Raw genomic sequence first — 6353 nt, 5'->3', positions numbered from 1 at the left:
TGAGCAGTCAGGCCTGGGGAGGCTGAGCAGGAGCCCTGAGGCTCCAGAACGGAAGTGGGTGGTGTGGAGGTAAAGGCACTTGAGGGTTGGAGGCTGGTGTTTGGGGCATAATGCTTGGTGTAGAGTAGGTGCTCAATAAATACTCGCCATGAAACAACAGGTCCTGGAGAGAGGCAGCTTGGGTACTGGCTGGCATCAGCTGTCTCTTGTGTGCCCTAGGTCAGCCCGGCTCAGCAGATGTCAGGGGCCAGGAAGGAAGGCGGCCGGTAGTATTGCTGGACCACTCTCACAGCCACACCTTCTTAACTCAGATGAACCTCTAATTTAAAGGCTTGTAGGAGTTAAGGCTTCCTCTGAGGGGCTGCTTTAGTGACGAGGCAAGACAGCCAAATGGAACCTCTTTCCAGTAGGAAGGTCGGTGATGTCAGGCTTCTGCAACTCAGATTAACTCCTTTTTGCTAGTATATTTTAATGTACAGTATTGAGTGGTTGAGAGGCTTAAATAAAATAAATTCAAGCCCTTGCCTCGGTCTATACAGCCCCTCCAAATAGTAAAGTTGCTCTTACTGTCCTGAAAACAATGCAAGATGCTGCCACCTAGTGTGCGTCAGCAGAACTTTAAAAAATTTTAAATTAGCATTGTACTTCATGAATTCCTTTGTTATTTTTATTATCATTTGCCCTGTTGGGCTCAGAATTTTTTTTTTTTCGGAACCTTAATCTGTTCTTGGTCTCAGGTGAACCAAATGTAAACCAGTCCTCCCCCCCCCCCCCCCCCCCAGTTCGATATGCCGGGTTTTCCAGCTCCAGTGCTGGAGTGGCAGGGGGCGGGTCACGGAGCCTCCTGATGTTCAGTTTTCCTCATCCGGGAAATGGGCTGACCAGATGTGGCCCGTATTATGAGGATCGCAGCTTCACCCCCTTGCTCCTCCCAGCCGGGGATCCGCCGTGCAAAAGGCTGCCTTCAGCCCTGGATCCCCAGGTGGGCAAGGAAGGGAGGCGCTGCCCGCTGGGAGCTGGCGATGCCGGGAGGAAGTCGACGCGCGCGGGGAGGAAGTCGACGCGCACGGGAAGTGAGCAGCCACACCTTTCCCCACGTGGACTCATCCGAGGCTCTCTTCCTCCATTCTCTGCTCCCGTCTTCGCCCTTTCATAGTAAGAGTTCTCTCCGGAAACCCGAACCTAAGCATATTACTGCCTTGCTCAGAAATCTCTCTGGCCATAAGAGCGGTCACCCCTTATCTGCGGGGACACGTTCCAGGATCCCCAGTGGGAGTCTGAGACCGCAGACCGTGCAGAGCCCAGTATAAATAGCCTCAGACTGTACCCGGCCTATATATAGGGCTCGGCACTGTCTGAGGCTAGTTCTGTTTCCTATTTCTATTTATGTTCAATGTTTTTTCCTATACACACCTACCTACGATAACGTTTAATTTATAAATTAAGCACAGTAAGAGATAAACAGCAATAATCAGTGATAAAATAGAACAATCATAACAACACACGGTAATAACACTTCTGTGAATGGGTCTCTCTCCGAATATCGCATGGTGCCTTACTCACCCTTCTTGTGACGGTGGGAGATGGCTAAATGCCCACGTGATGAGATGAAGCCTGGAGAGCTGGGGGAGGGACGTAGGCACTGTGACAGCCCGAGGCTCCGCTCGGCCTTCCGACGATTCCGAAGGGAGGCGATCTGCTTTCGGACCCGGTTGACCTGGGGTAACTGAGGCTGCAGAAAGCGAAACCATAGGTAAGGCGGGGCTGCTGTGCGATCAAAGTGCAATTTCCCTGTCGCGGAAGCTAGCGCTGCAGTCGCACCGGCGGACTTCCTCCGGCTGTCGGCGGCTTTCTGAAGTAATGGCAGCTGATCTTCACCGTGTGTCCGCTCTTCTGCCTGGTGTGGCATCTGCTAACTTCCGCGGCAGCCCTGTTGTTACCCCCCGTTCGTCTATGGGGAAACTGAGGCAGAGAGAGGCGAAAGAACATGCCTGAGGTCACGCGGCCACGAAACAGCAGCCCCGCCAACTGAAACCCAGGTCCACCTGCCTGGAGAGCCCATGCCCTTAAGCCACTCCTATGTCACACACGCCGCCACGTTACTTCCTGCCTCTGCAGGAATGGAAAGGTGCTTGCTTTTCCATTGCCACCTGGTTGAGTCTCACTCATTGCTCATGACCCGGCTCACATATCCTGGCCACCAGGCTGCTTCTAACATCTGTACTCTGCTCCTGCTCTGCCACCCCCAGCCCTGGAGGGGTCACTGCATGCGTCCTGCCCTCTCGTGCCAGGCAGAGGTCGTGCCTATGTCGGCTTCCCTTGATACAGTGCAAGTATCTTTTTTTTTAAATTATTAATTTACTTATTTTGAGAGAGAGGCAGCGTTATTTACTTATTTTGAGAGAGAGCATGAGTGGAGGAGGGGCAGAGAGACACACACACACAGAATCCCAAGCAGGCTCTAGGCTCTGAGCTGTCCGCACAGAGCTGGACGTGGGGATCGAACCCGTGAACTGTGAGATCGTGACCTCAACTGAAGTTGGATGCTTCACCCACTAAGCCACCCAGGCACCATGGAGGTTTTGCTAAATTGGAGTAAAGGAACAAACAGCACAGGAGAAAGTGCTCTGAAAATGTAAAATGCCGTAAGTCAGCACACGCATTGAAAATTTCTTTATAACATATAAACAGATTTAGAATATAAAATGTTCATTTGTTTCTGAGCACGTTCTTTTTGATTTTAGTCCACATTCTACACCAACTAAGGATTACTTCTACCCTTCTAACCAGGGGTCACTACATGGGGAATCATTCCCATTACTTACTGAGAAAGAGATTTGAAACTGTCCCTATGAAGACCTGGCAGAAAAGCAAGCCTGACCTTCCCTGCAGAGCTTCAAGAAACTTCAGTGAAGTGACTCCTTGGGGGGAAAACCTTGCCAGGAAATGGAAGGGACCTGGCTTGGAGTCAGGTACTTGGTTCTGGCTGGAGCCCTGCCTCTCACTGAGGCAGAATTTCATTAACCTTCTCAGCAGAACGAAGGAGTCTCAACATTATTTCTGAAGTCTCTTGCAGTCCTCTGGTTCTTATGTTCAGGTCTTGGCTGTGCAGCCTCATTACTGAGAGTTACTTAATTGATTTTGAAAATCAATTTCCTTGCCTATAAATTAGAGCTGGTCTAGCTTATAGTAAAATTGGAGGCATTGCAGAGAAATATGAATGTAAATTGCTCATGCAGTTTAAAATCTGATAAATGTAGAGAAGAATGGAGGAGCACAGTGTTGCCAAAGTTAAAAGGGATGGCTCCCTTACCGTGGCCGGTTTGCTCTTTTGGGGAAGACGAATTAGGTAGATGAAACCTGAAATCTTCTTTCTTTAGGGTGACAAACAGATTTATATCCTCTGTGACATCAGAAACTATGTCTCTCATTCTCTAAAAAAGACTGTCTTCCTCTTCCTTTGGTAGCCACCCCCCTCATTTCTGGGCACATCTGTCTTATGGCTCTTCTGACCTTCCTGTGCAACAATTCCAGACTCAAAGTCTAGCAAGCCCAAGGTTTTCTTCTGCCTGTTCATTTGGTTGCTAATAAAAATTGCTTTATATGAAATAATTTGTAATTATGGGGGAAATATCACCTTAAAAAACCAAAATACTCTTCAATAATATGTGCTTTAAAATTTGTTGTTATTTATTTTGAATCCCTTGCAGGCTCCACACTGTCAGCATGGAGCCCAACATGGGGCTTGATCCCATGAACTGTGAGATCATGATGTGAGCTGAAATCAAGAGTCAGATGCCTAACTGATTCTCAACAAAGATCACTGTTGATCTTTGATCACTTTGATCACTGTTGAGTGATCTTTGATTCTCAAAGTAATCTCAATAGGTGTGTGTGTGTGTGTGTGTGTGTGCGCACACATGTGTGTGTTTGTATAATTCAATAAGCAGACTCAATATTTATATGTAAGAATAAAGAGCCAACTGTAACCAAGGCGAAGAGGTCATCCTAGGATGGCTCTTACCAAGGCAGATACCGAGACAAAGTATAAACTAGACAGCTGACCCCTGAACAACGCAGGTTTGAACTGCAGAGGTCCACTTATACATGGATTTTTTTGGATACAGTACAGAACTGTAAATGTATTTTCTCTTCCTTAAGATGTTCTTAATGACATTTTCTTTCTCTGGCTTGCTTTATTATAAGAATACAGTATATAATAGATATATCATGTAAAATATTAATTGACTGTTGATGTGGCCGGTAAGGCTTCCAGCCAACAGTAGGTTATTAATAGTTAAGTTTTTTTGGGAAAAAAAGTTATGCATGGATTTTCAATGATGCCCCTAATCCCTACATTGTTCAAAAGTCAAATGTAATAACTAAGATTGTGTGATTATGTGGTATGGATGTAGAAATTAAAAAAAAAAAAAAATAGAACAACAGAACAGAATGGGTTCCAAAAACATATCTGCAACAGATATTGTCATTGGTCATACAAGATAGCTGATTTACAAACCTGGAGGGGGAAGGATTGACATTTTAATAAATGTTGCCGAAACAATTATTTATCCAGGTGGGAAAAATAAAATTGGATTCTACATCACACCATACACAAAAATCAATTCCTGGTGGATTAAAGAACCGCAATATGAAAGCAACAGTTTAAAGTATTTATAAAAGAATATTTTTAGGACTCTAGAATGGTGACATGTTTCTTAAGACAAAAATTGTAAAAAACATATTTGGGAAATAATAATTGACCAAGGGCTCACATTCAGAATATATAAGGCAATCTGAAGAATTAATAAGAAGACATGTGGCACCTAGGTGGCTCAGTCGGTTAAGCATCTGACTGGCTCAGGTCGTGATCTCATGGTTCGTGGGTTCGGGCCCCACGCTGGGCTCTGTGCTGACGGCTCAAAGACTGCTTCGGATTCTTTGTCTCCCTCTCTCTCTCTGCCCTTCCTCCGCTTGCTCTTTGTCTCTCAAAAATATAAACGTTAAAAATAATTTTTTTTTAAAAAAGAAAAGACAAAGAACTCAGAAGAAAATCGCATTAAAACTGTGAACAAATATTGCACAAATCAAGGAAAATTCGGCTGCCAGGAAACATGAAGGACAGCCAGCCTCCTTAGTAATTATAAATGCAGTTAAAACCATAGTGTAATGCCATTGCACACATACTAGATTTGGAATTTTAAATGACTGACAACATCATGTTTGGCAAGACTGTGGAGCAACCAGAAAACTGTATACCAGAGTGGGAGTGAGTTTTGCTGCTGCAGTTTGGAAAACAGAGGCTATTGCTTTGTAACACCGTGCAGGTGCCCACTCTAGGACCTAAGAGCTTCACTGGTGTGGACGTGTATTAGTTTTGCAGTGCTGCATAACAAAAACCACCACAAATAGATAGCAGCTTAAAATATCACACACTTAGTAGCTCACTGCTCTGCAGGTCAGGAGTCTGATGGGCCGGGCTGGTTTCTCTGCTTAAAGCTCTCGCGAGGCCAAAGCGAAGGTGTCAGCTGGGCTGGGCTGTTGTCTGGAGTCTTGGGGAAGAATCCACTTCCACGCTCATCGAGGTTGTTGGCAGGATTCAGTTCTCTGTGGTTGTAGCCCTGAGATCTGGTTTCCTGTTTGCCGTCAGCGGTGGGAGGGTCCACTCGCAGGTTTTAGAGCCCTCTTAGAGCACACCATGTCCTCCTGCTTTGTATTTCTCGGACTTCTCCTTCAGCAAGCAGCTGGAGAAAACTCTGCTTTAAACACTTGAAAGGTCCGTTTGGTGAGGTTAGTCACCTTGGGTGACTGCCTTTTGATTAATGCAGAGACAAGTCCTTAGTAACCTTAACTACATATGCACAATCTCTTTTGTCATGTAACTTAACATAATCAGGGCATACTATCTCCTGACAGTCCCAGTCTCAGGGAATAGGGTGGGAAATCTTGGGAGGGATTTTTTTTAATGTTTTATTTATTTATTTTGAGACAGATAGGCAGAGTGAGAGGGAGAGAGAGAGACAATCCCAAGCGGGCTGTGGGCTGCCAGCACAGATCCCGAGCTGGGGCTCGATCTCACCAACCGCGAGATCATGACCTGAGCTGAGATCCAGAGTCTGGACACTCAACCAACTGAGCGATGCAGGTGTCCCAAGAGGTATTTTAGACTTTTGCCGGCCCCATATGTATCTATGAGAAACTTTCCTGTACATGGGTACCAGGAGTCAAATACAAAAATGCTCATAATAGCCCCCAAATGAATACATGCCCAATGTTATTGCCATTGGATGAATAAATTGTGATACAATCATGAGGTGAAATTCTATACAGCAGTAAAAATAGGTGAACTACAA

Source organism: Acinonyx jubatus, chromosome B4 (assembly GCF_027475565.1).
Source record: "Acinonyx jubatus isolate Ajub_Pintada_27869175 chromosome B4, VMU_Ajub_asm_v1.0, whole genome shotgun sequence".
Classification (NCBI taxonomy): domain Eukaryota; kingdom Metazoa; phylum Chordata; class Mammalia; order Carnivora; family Felidae; genus Acinonyx; species Acinonyx jubatus.
This window is presented reverse-complemented; position numbering follows the sequence as displayed.